Below are 17,237 nucleotides of genomic sequence, written 5' to 3' on the forward strand. Positions count from 1 at the left end.
ACACTTTTTTTTTTTAATGGGGTTTCAGGGTAAAATCTGGACCATCACTACTTTTTTTTTTCTTAAATGACAGATAGGAAAAAGGAAGGGGGAAGGACTGTAGTTGCTGGCACTTTATTTATTTATTTATTTTTACAGAAAGTTCACACAAGCCCAAGTGTCAAATCTGAAAGTCTCACAAAAAGCTCTTTCTGTAATAAATGTGCAGATACACTGAATGAGGAGAGCATCTAAGCACTCACAAAAAAGTGGAGAAAAAAGGCCTCAGTAAAGCCACCCAGCCAACCAGAGTTTTAAGGCTTAGACACGGCTCACCATCCTGGCTTTGAAACCCCCCCCCCCCCTCCACACTGTATCAGGGTGCAAAGAATAGTCTTTCAAAACTGAGTAACAAAACACATGTTCACGTCCATAGGAAACTAAAATTATAGTCACTGTTTTAACAAATTGGTAACATATTTGTTATCTACTTATTTCATGTTGTTTTCTTCTCGATTTTAGAAGAAGCAAATATGTCCAAGGATCCACAATACCAAACAGGGATTCCCCATTTCGCCGAAGTTGCATCAAGGGTAATAATCCTGTGTCATGACCACTGCTCTCAAATCTCAAGTAGGCAACTGACAAAAAGATGCAGCAAGATATTTAATTAAATAGGGCACCACCTCCTTTTACAGAGGACAGCCAAATCAGCATCACGGAAAAAACGTCTCTTGGACCACCCTCAAAAAAAGGCGGACCATTCCACCCAAACATTCAAACCTTTCGGGTCAACAGAATTAAAGAAAAAGATCAATATCTGTTACAGTTGACGCAATAAACACCTAAAATCTCCTCTACGCTGGGATCGATTAAGCTGTTCCAAAACAACGCATTGCAACATGTTAAATTGATGGTTATGTAGCTCACAGTGGGATACCAAAGGTGCTTCACGTTTACATAATTTGAAAAAAGAATGATGCTCCATCAGCCTCGTTTTCAAACTTTGTTTGCCCAATGTACAGTAAATCACAAGGGCAACTGATCAAATATATGACTCGCGCTGATTCAAAAGTAGTAAAAAAAAAAACTTCAAAGTACACTTTTTTCCCCCCAGTTTTAAAATGAACAAATTCACTGCTTTCCAACATAATATGACACACTGAAAAGTGGCCACATTTTTTATGATTCCCTTTTTCAAAATTACACTTTTTCTTTAAGATCCATACATCATTAGGATTCAACAAATCACCCAAATTACATCCACATTGATATGAAAACAAAATTGTAGCTTTCTCAAAAACTTCATGAACCTTCAACAATTCAAAGTGCCTTTTAACAGCATTGCTTAATAATCTTCTGTGCATTATATTTAATCACAAATGGCGAAATGTCCTCTTTTTGTTGCACTACTTTTTGCAGCAGTGTATCCCTAGGTTGTACCAAGCTCTTCTCACTGACTAGATTATTAAGCAACTAGTAAAAAAAGGCCCGTTTCTGTGAGCAATGAAATGGGCGTTAGCAAGGTTTTCCTGCGGCAGTGTCGTAAGGTGTTTGGAGGGCAGCGTCGGGAGGGTGCAGGACGGCAGCATCAGGAGGGTGCAGGTGGGTAGTTTTTTTGTGGAGGGCGGCAGCTTCGGGGTCCCGGCGTATCAGGTGTTCGGACAGCACTCCTCCCCCTGCGTAGCGGTGTTTGTCGCTGTGCATCGGGGGGGGGGGGGGGTGGAGGCCCTGCGTAGGTCGCTGTTTCTGGCTGTGCGTCGGGGGAGGGGGAGCATCGGAGGGTGGTGGAACTGCCGATTGGCTGAGTGTCATAGCCCTGCCCTCTACGTCTTCATGTTGTGACGCGAGGGCGGGGCAGACACTCATGGGATCTTGCAACTACAAATTTACATTTAGAATGTTGGGGTTGTGAATTATGTGTGGATGGGGCGTGGCTTGAGGGCGGGTCTATGAGTGAGAGTGAGTGGTGATGACAGCCTAGAAGACTACAGGGCTTCAGTGTTTCCCTGCCACACAGTGAGGTTCAGAACGTTGGAGGTGAGAATTATTTATATAGATGCTGTTAGAAGGCACTTTGAATTGTTAAAGGTTCATGAAGTTTTTGAGGAAGCTACAGTTTTGTTTTCATATCAACGTGGGTGTAATTTGAGTGATTTGTTGAGCCCTAATGATGTATGGACCTTAAAGAAAAAGTGTAATTTTGAAAAAGGGAATCATAAAAAAATGTGGCCACTGTTCAATGTGCAATATTATGTTGGAAAGCAGTGAATTTGTTCATGTTAAAACTGGAAAAAAGTGTACTTTGAAGTCTTTTACTAGTGAATCATCGGGAGTCATATATTTGATCTGTTGCCTTTGTGATTTAGTGTACATTGGGAAAACAACTAGAAGTTTGAAAACAAGGCTGATAGAACATTGTTCTTGTTTAAAATTATGTAAATGTGAAGCATCTTTGGTATCCCACTGTGAGCTACATAACCATCAGTTTGACATGTTGCAATGCATTGGTTTGGAACAACTTAATCGATCCCAGTGTAGAGGGGATTTTGAGCATTTATTGCATCAACTAGAACAGAAGTGGATGTTTTTCTTTAATTCTGTTGAAGGTTTGAATGTTCGGGTGGAATGATCCACCTCTTTTTTGATGGCGGTCCCCATTGACTTTTTTTCTGTGATGCTGATTTGTTACTGGTTGTCCTCTGTAAAAGGAGACAGTACCCTATCTATTTAAAAATCTTTTTGGTGTCTTTTTGTCAGTTACCTACTTGAGATCTGAGAGCAGTGGTCATGACACAGGACTATTACCCCTGACGCAGCTTTGGTGAAACGGGTAATCCCTGTTTGGTATTGTTGGTCCTTGGACATTTTGGACAGCTGGGTTTTAAAAAGGTTTGGATGGCTTCCTAAAGGAAAAGTCCATAGACCATTATTAAAATGGACGAGGAAAATACTGCTTATTTCTAGGATAAGCAGCATAAAATATATTGTACTGTTTTGGGATCTTGCCAGGTACTTGTAACCTGGTTTGGCCACTGTTGGGAACAGGATGCTAGGCTTGATAGACATTTGGTCTGTCCCAGTATGGCAGTACTTATTTACTTGTGTAAGAAGACAACATGAGATAAGTGGATTACAAATATGTTACCAATTTATTAAAACTTTGACATAAGTACATAAGTAATGCCACACTGGGAAAAGACCAAGGGTCCATCGAGCCCAGCATCCTGTTCACGACAGTGGCCAATCCAGGCCAAGGGCACCTGACAAGCTTCCCAAATGTACAAACATTCTATACATGTTATTCCTGGAATTGTGGATTTTTCCCAAGTCCATTTAGTAGCGGTTTATGGACTTGTCCTTTAGGAAACCGTCTAACCCCTTTTTAAACTCTGCCAAGCTAACCAACCTCACCACGTTCTCCGACAACAAATTCCAGAGTTTAATTATGCATTGGGTGAAGAAACATTTTCTCCGATTTGTTTTAAATTTACTACACTGTAGTTTCATCGCATGCCCCCCTAGTCCTAGTATTTTTGGAAAGCGTGAACAGACGCTTCATATCCACCTGTTCCACTCATTATTTTATATACCTTCCACTTGCTCACATTAAACGTCATCTGCCATTTAGCCGCCCAGTCTCCCAGTCTCGCAAGGTCCTTCTGTAATTTTTCACAATCCTATCTCGAGTTAATGACTTTGAATAACTTTGTGTCATCAGCAAATTTAATTACCTCGCTAGTTACTCCCATCTTTAAATCATTGATAAATATATTAAAAAGCAGCGGTCCTAGCACAGACCCCTGAGGAACCCCACTAATTACCCTTCTCCATTGTGAATACTGCCCATTTAACAATGCTCTCTGTTTCCTATCCTTCAACCAGTTTTTAATCCACAATAGGACATTTCTTCCTATCACATGACCCTCCAATTTCCTCTGTAGCCTTTAATGAGGTACCTTGTCAAACACCTTTTGAAAATCCAGATACACAATATCATTTGTTTACTCCTTCAAAGCATTGAAGTAAATTGGTCAGGCAAGATTTCCCCCCACAAAAGCCGTGCTGACTTGGTCTCAGTAATCCATGTCCTTAGATGTGCTCTGTAATTTTGTTTTTGATAATAGCCTCTACCATTTTCCCCGGCACCGACGTCAGACTCACCGGTCTATAATTTCCCGGATCTCCCCTGGAACCTTTTTTAAAAATTGGTGTTACATTGGCCACCCTCCAATCTTCCGGTACCCCACTCGATTTTAAGGATAAATTGCATATCACTAACAGTAGCTCCGCAAGCTCATTTTTCAGTTCTATCAGTACTCTAGGATGAATACCATCCAGTCCAGGAGATTTGCTACTCTTCAGTTTGCTGAACTGCCCCATTACGTCCGCCAGGTTTACCGTGAAGTCAGTAAGTTTCTCCGACTCGTCCGCTTGAAATACCACTTCCGACACCGGTATCCCACCCAAAGCTTTCTCGGTGAAGACCGAAGCAAAGAATTCATTCAATCTCTCCGCTACGTCTTTATCTTCTTTTATCGCCCCTTTTACCCCTCGGTCATCCAGCGGCCCAACCGATTCTTTTGCCGGCTTCCTGCTTTTAATATACCGAAAAAACTTTTTGCTATGTTTTTTGCCTCTAATGGTATCTTTTTTTTTTTTTTCGTAATCCCTCTTGGCCTTCTTTATCTGCACCTTGCATTTGCTTTGATACTCCTTATGCTGCTTCTTGTTATTTTCAGATGGTTCCTTCTTCCATTTTCTGAAGGCATTTCTTTTAGCCCTAATAGCTTCCTTCACCTCACTTTTCAACCATGCCAGCTGTCTTTTGGACTTCCGTCTTTCTTTTCTAATTTGTGGAATATGTTTGGCCTGGACCTCCAGGATGGTATTTTTGAACAGCGAAAGAGGATCCACATATGTGGAGAACTCAATAGATCCCACGGGGCAGCAAACAGAGATGAAGGAAGTGGGAAAAGTAAACCAGGCTTATCCAAAGAACTGGGACCAAACAAATAATTAATAATAAAATCAACACAGTTTATTAATGTTTCCTAAGGAAACATTAATAAACTGTGTTGATTTCATTATTAGCCATTTTTGAGCAGCGTCCATGCCTGTTGTACAGTTTTTACCCTCTCAGTTGCCCCCCCTAAGTTTTTTTTAACCGTTCTTCTCGTTTTATCATAGTCTCCTTTTTTGAAGTTAAACGATAACGTATTTGACTTCCTGTGTATAGTTACTTCAAGGTTGATATCAAAACTGATCATATTATGACTATAATTTTAGTTTCCTGTGGATGTGGACCTGTGTTTTGTTACTCTGAGTTTTGAAAGGCTATTCTTTGCACTCTGATAGATTGGAGTTTTTTTCAGACCCATGATGGTGAGCTGTGCTTAAGTCTTAAAACTCTGGTTGGCTGGGTGGCTTTACTGAGGCATTTTTTTCTTCACTTTTTTGTGAGTGCTTGGATGTTCTCATTCAGTGTATCTGCACATGTATTACAGAAATAATTGAATTCCTAGCTAGTTAGATTCAGCTGAAAACTAAAGACAACTGATCACCTTTGTTGCTCAGCAATCATTTGAAAACTGTCCACATGGTGCCTATTTGACAGTATAATAAACCAGAGGAGCACAAAGAAGAGAATTTAAAGATAAAAACACAATGAAGACAGTGTCCCGGAACAGCAGTAAGAAAAGTCAGAATGAAAATAGACTATAAGCATATGAGAGAGACAGCAGGACATGGGGAAGATGGGAAATTCAAAGCAAAGGGCTAGAGACAAAGAGTTAGATTGTCAGAACACACAAAAACACACAGGTCAGTATTGAAATGTCATGGTCATCGGTGGTGTAGCCATGGGGGTCCCTGCCCCCCCAGTTGTGGCACTTTTGCTATGACTGGTGGGAATCCTAAGCTCTGCCAGTAGAAGAGATATTCCAGCTGCCCAAAACTCCCCATTGCTCACGGTCAGTAGCACTTTCCATGGGCCACTGCCATGCTGTCTCCACCCTCCCCTGCACATGTTCAGTTTCACAGGGAGGGAGTGTCACAGAGATGGCCCATGGATAGCGCTGCCAGCGTTGGGGAGTTTTTGTCCTCCAGAGAGGACCTCTTTCCCCTCCCCTCCCAAATTGAAGACCTGGTTGTGTGCCTCTGGTGGTCAATGTACAACAAAAAGCACCAAGAGCCTTCGGAAACGGGACACAATTCCGTTGATTTTGAAATTCAGTTTTCCAAGAAGGACCCTTACACAGACCGAGTTTTGGCACACACCGCCTGCCTCAGGGGTCGAATTTGTTCGTATATGAAAAGAATGTTGGGTGCATCAACCAAACTTCTTCTTTTTCAAATAAGAAGAAATTTTGTTCACTAGATAAAGTGGTAACTCGACGCATTGGGAAAAGTCCCTTCATTCTTTCTAATGGTTTTGTTTCTTTCATTATGAAAAGCGATGGGGCCTTTCTCAACGCGTCGAGTTACCACTTTATCAAATGGATAAAAAAATTTTCTTATTTGAAAAAGAAGTTTGGTTGATGCACCCAGCATTCTTTTCACATAAGTAGAAATTCGACCCTTGACGCAGGCGCTGTGCGCCGAAACACGGCCCGTGTAAGGGTCCATCTTAGAAAATTGAATTTTACAATTAAAGGAATTGTGTCCTGTTTCCGAAGATTGTTGGTGATTTTTGTTGTACTTTGAACTGTTCTGCACTTTGAACCCTCTCTGTGTTGTAGTGCTTTAAACTCTAGCCGTGGCATTCAATTGTCTAAATATATTGAACACTATCTACTGTCAAACCTGTATAGCTACCCAGTTTAGCTCTCAACACAAGCAGAGGAAATCTCTGCCTTTCTTCAGGCCATTGCACTCAAATTCATGCCACCAGGGGACGAAGGGAAGGGATTTTATTCTGGGTACTTAATTGTGCCCAAGAAAAGGGGGGGGGGGGGAATTTTATCCCATCCTAGACTAAGGGCCCTGAACAAATACCTGGTTAAAGAAATGTTCAGGATGATTTCCGTGGGCAGCCTTCACCCCATGATTCATGAAAACAATTGTCTATGCTCTCTAGATTTAAAGAATGCCTGTACCAATATTTCAGTAGTTTCGAGTCTACTACTACTACTACTACTACTATTTAGCATTTCTATAGCGCTACAAAGCATACGCAGCGCTGCACAAACATAGAAGAAAGACAGTCCCTGCTCAAAGAGCTTACAATCTAATAGACAAAAAATAAATAAAGTAAGCAAATCAAATCAATTAATGTGAATGGGAAGGAAGAGAGGAGGGTAGATGGAGGCGAGTGGTTACAAGTGGTTACGAGTCAAAAGCAATGTTAAAGAGGTGGGCTTTCAGTCTAGATTTAAAGGTGGCCAAGGCTGGGGCAAGACGTAGGGGCTCAGGAAGTTTATTCCAGGCGTAGGGTGCAGCGAGACAAAAGGCGCGAAGTCTGGAGTTGGCAGTAGTGGAGAAGGGAACAGATAAGAAGGATTTATCCATGGAGCGGAGTGCACGGGAAGGGGTGTAGGGATGGACGAGTGTGGAGAGATACTGGGGAGCAGCAGAGTGAGTACATTTATAGGTTAGTAGAAGAAGTTTGAACAGGATGCGAAAACGGATAGGGAGCCAGTGAAGGGTCTTGAGGAGAGGGGTAGTATGAGTAAAGCGACCCTGGCGGAAGATGAGACGGGCAGCAGAGTTTTGAACCGACTGGAGAGGGGAGAGGTGACTAAGTGGGAGGCCAGCAAGAAGCAGATTGCAGTAGTCTAAACGAGAGGTGACAAGGGTGTGGATGAGGGTTTTGGTAGAGTGCTCGGAAAGAAAGGGGCGGATTTTACGGATGTTGTAAAGAAAGAAACGACAGGTCTTGGCAATCTGCTGGATATGAGCAGAGAAGGAGAGAGAAGAGTCAAAGATGACCCCAAGGTTTCGAGCTGAGGATACAGGGAGAATGAGAGAGCCATCAACAGAAATAGAAAATGGGGGGAGCGGGGAGGTAGGTTTGGGGGAGAAAATGAGAAGCTCGGTTTTGGTCATATTTAATTTCAGGTGGCGTTGAGACATCCAGACAGCAATGTCAGACAAGCACGCTGAAACTTTGGTTTGGATGCAAGGTGAGATATCAGGGGTAGAAAGGTAGATTTGAGAGTCATCAGCATAGAGATGGTAGGAAAAGCCATGGGATGAGATTAATGAACCAAGGGAAGAAGTGTAGATAGAAAAGAGGAGGGGACCAAGAACAGAACCCTGAGGTACGCCGACAGGGCAGAGGGATAGAAGTAGAAGAGGATCCACCAGAGTGAACACTAAAGGTGCGGCGGGAGAGGTAGGAAGAGAACCAGGAAAGGACAGAGCCCTGGAATCCAAGTGAGGACAGGGTATCGAGAAGTATGCTGTGATCGACAGTGTCAAAAGCAGCGGAAAGATCAAGAAGAATGAGGATGGAATATTGACCTCTGGATTTAGCCAGTAATAGGTCATTGGAGACTTTAGTAAGCGCAGTTTCGGTTGAGTGGAGAGGGCGAAAACCAGATTGTAGATTGTCACAGGAATTATCACAGGAATTATCTCAGATTTTGAATAGGGAAACACCATTATCAGTATTGTGTACTGCCATTTGGTCTCATGTCAGCTTCCAAGGTATTCACCAAATGTCAAGCAGTAATGGCGGCATAACTGCGCAGGCTGGAAGTGTATGTGTTTGCCTAGCTAGATGATGTGCTACTGAAGAGCACATCACTGGGGGGGGGGGGGGGGGGGCATCAGAGCCAATGCACCTAACTATTCGGGTGTTGGAGTTACCAGGGTTTGTCATAAACTACTCCAAGTCCCACTTTTTCCTAGTATAGCGATTGGAATACAAAGAAGCCCTACTAGATACTTCAGGCTCAGGCTTTTCTTCCACAAGTGAGAACAAAAACCGTATCGGCACTCACCTCACAAGTCCAAAGCAGCAAACAGGTCACAGCTCAGCAAATGTTGAGATTGATGGGCCCCATGGTCTCAATAGTGCATATCATGCCAATGGCACGTCTCCACAAGAGAAGCCAAGTGGACCCTAGCTCTCAGTTGCCTCAGGCAGCCAGGATCCTATCCGATGTCATCTGAATTCCTCCAAAGTTCACTCATTCTCTTCTCTGGTGATCAATTCAGATGAATTTGATGGTGAGACTACCATTCCAAATTTCACCTCTTCAGAAGGTTGTAACAACGGATGCATCCAACCTAGAATGGGGAGCTTATGTAGATGAGTTTTACACCCAGGGGACTTGGTTTGTTCAGGAAACAGATCTTCATATCGGTTTCCTCAAGCTCAGGGCCATTTGGAATGTTCTAAAGGCTTTCAGGGATCTGCTGCAAAACCAAATTTATTCTCATCAAAATGGACAACCAGGTTCCTACTCCTTCTGACAGTAAGCAGTGGGGATGTGGCAGTGGGCCCTACTTCATGGGATATACCTCTGAGTCACATACCTCTCGGGAAATGACAACTGCCTGGAAGACAGTTTTGCAAGTGCACGAATGGTCTCTGTTTGGGCATAGGCGGTGGCCGTAGCTAGAAGGTTGTTAGGCTGTATAGAGAGAGGTGTGACAAGCAGAAGAAAGGGGGTGTTGATGCCCCTGTATTAGTCGTTGGTGAGGCCCCACCTGGAGCATTGTGTTCCGTTTTGGAGGCCATACCTTGCAAAGGATGTAAAAAGAATTGAAGCGGTGCAAAGAAAAGCTACGCGAATGGTAAGGGATTTGCGTTACAAGACGTATGAGGAGAGACTTGATGACCTGAACATGTATACTCTGGAAGAAAGGAGAAACAGGGGTGATATGATTCAGACGTTCAAATATTTGAAAAGTATTAATCCGCAAACGAACCTTTTCCGGAGATGCGAAGGAGGTAGAACGAGAGGACATGAAATGAGATTGAAGGGGGACAGACTCAAGAAAAATGTCAGGAAGTATTTTTTCATGGAGAGAGTAGTGGATGCTTGGAATGCCCTCCCGCAAGAGGTGATGGAAATGAAAACGGTAACAGAATTCAAGCACACGTGGGATAAACATAAAGGAATCCTGTTCAGAAGGAATGGATCCTAAGGAGCTTAGCCGCGATTGGGTGGCAGAGCCGGTGGTGGGAGGCAGGGATAGTGCTGGGCAGACTTATACGGTCTGTGCCAGAGCCGGTGGTGGGAGGCAGGGATAGTGCTGGGCAGACTTACACGGTCTGTGCCCTGAAAAGGACAGGTACAAATCAAGGTAAGGTATACACAAAAAGTAGCACATATGAGTTTATCTTGTTGGGCAGACTGGATGGACCATGCAGGTCTTTTTCTGCCATCATCTACTATGTTACTATGTTACCCCCCCCCCCCCCCCACACACACACACAGTGGATCTTTTTGTCTTCAGTAGTTAGTCAGAGCAAGCTGAAAGTGTACCAAAGCTACAAACCCACAGTAGATATTACACCCTCTGGCAAGGGTGGGAGGGGGAACCATGTTTGCCACTAGGCTGCTAACAGCTGCACAAACTGGGAGAAAGATGGATGAGTTTTTCCTAATCGTGTGGATAACAGTGCCTAACTGTACCAGCAGATAAGAAAAGTTTGTGAAAGCTTGTCTTTCTGTGCCTTGCCTAAGGCCTAAGCAGAAATATGTAAATTTAAAAGACAGTAACCTAGTAATGTAAAGCTGACATTGCCTAGGCCACAGCCTAAACTTTAACATGTTTTGTTTCAGTTCACATCACATTTCGCCTAATAAGGTTGCATTGTGGTCAGTAGACTTTTAATAATGCACAAGGACTGTATGGCAGAATTTTTTCAAAAAAAGGAATTAACCAACCACTGTATGAATGTCTCTCTCGCACAATGGGTAACAGTTTTGTCATACTTTTCTTGTCCTTATAAACATGTACTGACCCCCTGATGCAGCCGCTGGCCATAACAGGCTTTTTTTTTTAATAAACATTGGAACTTCTATTATGGTCTACTTTGTTTCCTGGCATCCAAGGAAAGAAAATTTGCAGGTAAGCTCTAATGTGACCTTTTTGAAAGTGGTGTCATGAAAGACAGTATATATTAATATAGGATTAGTTTTAAAGAAGCTATTCTTCAGTGGAAACTTTTACAGCACACTTAAATATTTGACAGACTTAGAAGGAGAGTTACAAATATGAGTTAATAGAATAACATTCACTGGAGCAGGAACATCTGGGGGTTGATCTAACACTCCCCTCCCCAAACTGCTATGGAGACCCCCCCCCCCCCCTCCACTAGGTATCTGAGGGTGCTGGAACAGGGGTTGGGGGGGGATATTTGTTCAGGCACCGGCCCCATAAGACAGTAGGCTCAACTTTGGGCCCACTGTCTTTTTAGAAATGGGAAATTAATTTTACCACATGTGTTACTAACTGGAGGTACCTCAGTACCGCTGGTTAATGACTTGTGTGGTAAAAGTTGCTATGTTAAAATGTGATATTTTATTATAGCTTAGTATGTTTTCTGTAGAATCTCTTCTTTTCTTGTGGAGTGAGTGGCCATATAGCTCTATGTCCAGGGCAACAAGCTGAACCTGTTCTCTTTTTATCACATTGTAGGGCCCTTTTACAAAGCATTGGGTAAGCCCAACGTGGGCTTACCACACACTATTCTGGAACTACTGCTAGCCTAACGCGGCCGCTGGCAGTAGTTTCATCCTGAGCAAGTGCCACTTCTAGCACTCTGGGGAATGTTTTTTTTTAAGTAGCGCAGTGCTATCCCAGCGGTAATTGGGCATTGTTGCATGCTGTCCATCTACTGCCTGGTTACCATGGAGCCCTTACGTCACCTCAGTGGATGGTGGTAAGTGCTTCCTGCCGCATAGCCATGTGGTAAGAGTTCTTACTGCATGGCCACTTTTTAGGGGCTTTTTACCCGCTGCGGTAAAAAGGGTCCTGGCACTCGGAAAAACGGCTTCCGCTGCTACAGCAGGGCCCTTTTCCCCCACAGCTTAGTAAAAGCTTGTATGCATGACCGTGTAGTTCTGATTTCCCCTTTGAGTTTCCTGTGAAAAGCAAGAAGTGGAGTAAAACCAGGATTGCTTTATCTTGCCACTATTGACATTGAGCTATGTAATCAACATATCATGGAAGGTATAGAAATAGGAGATGATATCTAGCTTCCATAGAAATAGAAGTCAGCTGTTCCCACTGTAATGCAACCAGAATGTTATGTGCTGTGACAGGGGCACATCATTACCCATTGCAGTCAATTTTAGGTAATTTCTGGCTTACCTTTATGATACTGTAAGTACGCATCACAGTAGTCCAAAGGAGGAAAATTACTATGCTGTGATACTGTATGTATAGATGAATGAATTTTTATGGTGATATTCAGTATTTGCACTTAATATTTTGACAGAAAGAAGAAAAGAAACCAGTGCAACCTAAAACCTCTTCCAGTAAACAAGAGATTTCGCTACTAGACTTAGATGACTGTAAGTGTTTACAATTTTTACAAATGGCACTGTTTATAATGTTAGTGAGCAGAGAAAATAAGGCACAACCAATATGTTTTATAGATAACATCAAAATAGACCAAAAGAGAGCTTTTTAAACAAATGCTAATGTTATTGGATAACTAAATTAATTTTGTCTATAGCTTTTAAGTGGTGATTTGTTTCCAAGGTGTCTACCTTGCCGCCCTGATATGTCAAGACTGTCAGCAGATTTAAACAATTGTGAACTGTAAAATTATGTTCTCCGAGGACAAGCAGGCTGCTTGTTCTCACGACTGGGTGACGTCCGCGGCAGCCCCCACCAACCGGAAAAGGCTTCGCGGGACGGTCGGCACGCAGGGCACGCCCACCGCGCATGCGCGGCCGTCTTCCCGCCCGTGCGCGACCGCTCCCGCCAGTTCCTTTTTTTCCGCGTCTGGAGAGAGTCGTGCCTCGCCGCTCTCTCTGTTTCAGCCGCCGGATTTCGATTGCGTTTACGCGGATCGTGCTTTTTCTTTGTTTAGTTTTGTTTAGTATACTGTCCGGTTTCTTTTTAAAAAAAAAAAAAAAAAAAAAGAAACCCTGCGCGTGTGGAACACGCGCTCCCTTTTTCCCTCGCTTCCAGCGGGGACGCCGCATTGCGGCCTAGTGGCCGCACGGTCGTTTTCCTTTTCGTGGTGTGATTTCAGCCACCATTGACGACTTTGACTTCGCCGACGCGATTTTTCCGTCGATGTCCTCAAGGGTCCCGAGTGGATTTAAAAAGTGTGGTCGCTGCGGCCGGCCGATCTCGCAGACCGACACCCACGCTTGGTGCCTCCAGTGCCTCGGGCCGGAGCACAATATCAAGTCGTGTTCCCTGTGTCTCGGTCTCCGGAAATGGACTCAGGTTGCGAGGCAAGTTCTGCGGGACCGTCTTTTTGGAACTTGCGCCGGCCCCTCGACGTCGACCTCGACGGCATCGGTATCGACGCCCGGCCCTTCGGTACCGGTATCGATGCCCGAGACATCGGCACCGATGGCATCGACCCCAGGAGAACAGGTCCCGTCAGCCCGCCGGTCCGCTGGCGAGGGTAGAGGTGAGCGGCCGCATGGGCAGTCGGCCCCGGTCACTCCCTCAGCCCGTGGCCCTCGGGACCGAACCCTGTCTGACCCGGCTCCCCGGGACCGAGGGGGATCGTCCTCCTCCTCCTCCATACCTCCCGGCACCGGTGACGCGCATCGGAAGAAAGACAAGAAGCGTCGTCACCGGTCGCCCTCGGTGCATCCGGACATCGGAGAGGAGGCGGCGCCGAAGCGTCATCGTCGAGAGGAGAGGTCCCCGTCGGTCGTGGAGGTACCGACGCGTCAGGGTTCCGGCACCTCGGTGCCGTCTCCTGGCCCCCATCAGCTTCTGGCACCGACACCCCTACCGGCCCCACCGCCTTTCCCGGCAGCGGGCCTGGACGAGTGCCTCAGAGCCATCCTTCCGGGGATCCTGGAAGGGCTGATGCGCCAGGCTGTGCCGGCGCCGGGGGTGCTTGCGCCCTCGGCGCCGATGTCTGGCGCCGGTGAGCTCTAGCCCGGCGCCGGGGCCGTCGACACCGCCGCCGCTTGCGGCGCCGGTCTCGACCGCCACGCAGGTGGAGTCCCCGTCGACGTCGATGGAGGGAGCTCCGTCCCCGCCGGCGCGGGAGTCCACCGCTCGACGACACCGAGACCTCGGTGCCTCGACGTCGAGCCGGGCCCGGTTCAGGACTCAGCTACATGAGCTTATGTCCGATACCGAGGATGAGGACTCGTGGGGGGAAGAGGAGGACCTTAGATATTTCTCCTCAGAGGAGTCTACGGGCCTTCCCTCGGACCCCACGCCTTCACCGGAGAGGAAGCTCTCACCCCCCGAGAGCCTCTCCTTTGCCTCCTTTGTGCAGGATATGTCTATCAGCATTCCCTTCCCCGTGGTCTCTGTGGAAGAGCCGAGGGCCGAGATGCTCGAGGTCCTCGACTATCCATCGCCACCTAGAGAGTCCTCCACGGTGCCGCTGCACAATGTCCTCAAGGAGACACTGCTTCGGAACTGGGTGCGACCGTTAACTAACCCCACCATTCCCAAGAAAGCAGAGTCCCAATACAGGATCCACTCCGACCCAGAGTTAATGCGGCCCCAATTGCCCCATGACTCGGCGGTCGTGGATTCTGCTCTCAAGAGGGCACGGAGTTCGAGGGATACCGCCTCGGCGCCCCCGGGGCGGGAGTCTCGCACTCTGGACTCGTTTGGGAGGAAGGCCTACCAATGCTCCATGCTCGTGACCCGCATCCAGTCATACCTGCTCTATATGAGCATCCACATGCGGACCTATGTGCAACAACTGGCGGACCTGGTCGAGAAGCTCCCGCCGGAGCAGTCCAGGCCTTATCAGGAGGTGGTCAGGCAGCTGAAGGCGTGCAGAAAGTTCCTGTCCAGGGGTATCTATGACACCTGTGACGTGGCATCTCGTGCTGCGGCCCAAGGTATAGTGATGCGCAGGCTCTCATGGCTGCGTGCCTCTGACCTGGACAACCGCACCCAGCAGAGACTGGCCGACGTCCCTTGCCGGGGGGATAACATTTTTGGTGAGAAGGTCGAGCAGATGGTGGACCAACTGCATCAGCGGGAAACCGCTCTCGACAAGCTCTCCCACCGGGCGCCTTCAGCATCCACCTCAGCAGGTGGACGTTTTTCCCGGGCCCGGCAGGCTGCACCCTATTCTTTTGCAAAGCGTAGGTACAACCAGCCGGCCCGAAGGCCTCGTCAGGCACAGGGACAGCCCCAGCGCGCTCGTTCCCGTCAACAGCGTGCGCCTAAGCAGCCCCCTGCGCCTCCACAGCAAAAGCCAGGGACGGGCTTTTGACTGGATCCACGGGAACATAGCCGCCCTCAAAGTGTCCGTACCGGACGATCTGCCGGTCGGGGGGAGGTTGAAATATTTTCACCAAAGGTGGCCTCTCATAACCTCCGACCAGTGGGTTCTCCAAATAGTGCGGTGCGGATACGCCCTGAATTTGACCTCCCTGCCTCCAAATTGTCCTCCGGGAGCTCAATCCTTCAGCTCCCATCACAAGCAGGTACTTGCAGAGGAACTCTCCGCCCTTCTCAGCGCCAATGCGGTCGAGCCCGTACCACCCGGGCAGGAAGGGCAGGGATTCTATTCCAGGTACTTCCTTGTGGAAAAGAAAACAGGGGGGATGCGTCCCATCCTAGACCTGAGAGGCCTGAACAAATTCCTGGTCAAAGAAAAGTTCAGGATGCTTTCCTTGGGCACCCTTCTGCCAATGATTCAGAAAAACGACTGGCTATGTTCCCTGGATTTAAAGGATGCATATACTCACATCCCGATACTGCCAGCTCACAGACAGTATCTCAGATTCCGCCTGGGCGCACGACACTTTCAGTACTGTGTGCTGCCCTTTGGGCTCGCCTCCGCTCCACGAGTGTTTACAAAGTGCCTCGTGGTGGTGGCGGCGTACCTACGCAGGCTGGGAGTGCACGTGTTCCCATATCTCGACGATTGGCTGGTCAAGAACACCTCGGAGGCAGGAGCCCTCCGGTCCATGCAGTGCACTATTCAACTCCTGGAGCTGCTGGGATTTGTGATAAATTACCCAAAGTCCCATCTCCAGCCCACCCAGTCTCTGGAATTCATAGGAGCTCTGCTGAATACCCAGACGGCTCAGGCCTTCCTTCCCGAAGCGAGGGCCAACAACCTCCTGTCCCTCGCTTCGCAGACCAGAGCGTCTCAGCAGGTCACAGCTCGGCAGATGTTGAGACTTCTGGGTCATATGGCCTCCACAGTTCATGTGACTCCCATGGCTCGTCTTCACATGAGATCTGCTCAATGGACCCTAGCTTCCCAGTGGTTCCAAGCCACCGGGAATCTAGAAGATGTCATCCGCCTCCCCACCAGTTGCCGCACTTCACTGCTCTGGTGGACCATCCGGACCAATTTGACCCTGGGACGTCCATTCCAAATTCCGCAGCCCACGAAAGTGCTGACGACGGATGCATCTCGCCTGGGGTGGGGAGCTCATGTCGATGGGCTTCACACCCAGGGTCTGTGGTCCCTCCAGGAAAAGGATCTGCAGATCAACCTCCTGGAGCTCCGAGCGATCTGGAACGCACTGAAGGCTTTCAGAGATCGGCTGTCCTACCAAATTATCCAAATTCGGACAGACAATCAGGTTGCAATGTATTACGTCAACAAGCAGGGGGGCACCGGATCTCGCCCCCTGTGTCAGGAAGCCGTCGGGATGTGGCGTTGGGCGTGCCGGTTTGGCATGCTCCTCCAAGCCACGTACCTGGCAGGCGTAAACAACAGTCTGGCCGACAGACTGAGCAGAGTCATGCAACCGCACGAGTGGTCGCTCCATTCCAGAGTGGTACGCAAGATCTTCCGAGAGTGGGGCACCCCCTCGGTGGACCTTTTCGACTCTCAGACCAACCACAAGCTGCCTCTGTTCTGTTCCAGACTTCAGACACACGGCAGGCTAGCGTCAGATGCCTTTCTCCTTCATTGGGGGACCGGCCTCCTGTATGCTTATCGTCCCATACCTTTGGTGGGGAAGACCTTACTGAAGCTCAAGCAGTACCGCGGCACCATGATTCTGATAGCGCCCTTTTGGCCCCGTCAGATCTGGTTCCCTCTTCTTCTGGAGTTGTCCTCAGAAGAACCGTGGAGATTGGAGTGTTTTCCGACTCTCATTTCGCAGAACGACGGAGCGTTGCTGCACCCCAACCTTCAATCCCTGGCTCTCACGGCCTGGATG

General features: G+C 47.3%; 1 long non-coding RNA gene across 1 annotated transcript in view; it reads left to right on the forward strand.

Annotated features, from left to right (window-relative positions):
• Positions 1-17,237, forward strand: part of LOC115459003 — a 142,836-nt gene that overhangs the window by 64,527 nt on the left and 61,072 nt on the right. Inside the window, exon 3 of the long non-coding RNA XR_003940187.1 lies at positions 12,380-12,455. This is a non-coding gene — a long non-coding RNA (uncharacterized LOC115459003). The remainder of the gene's footprint in view (positions 1-12,379; positions 12,456-17,237) is intronic.

Source organism: Microcaecilia unicolor, unplaced genomic scaffold (assembly GCF_901765095.1).
Source record: "Microcaecilia unicolor unplaced genomic scaffold, aMicUni1.1, whole genome shotgun sequence".
Classification (NCBI taxonomy): Eukaryota; Metazoa; Chordata; class Amphibia; order Gymnophiona; family Siphonopidae; genus Microcaecilia; species Microcaecilia unicolor.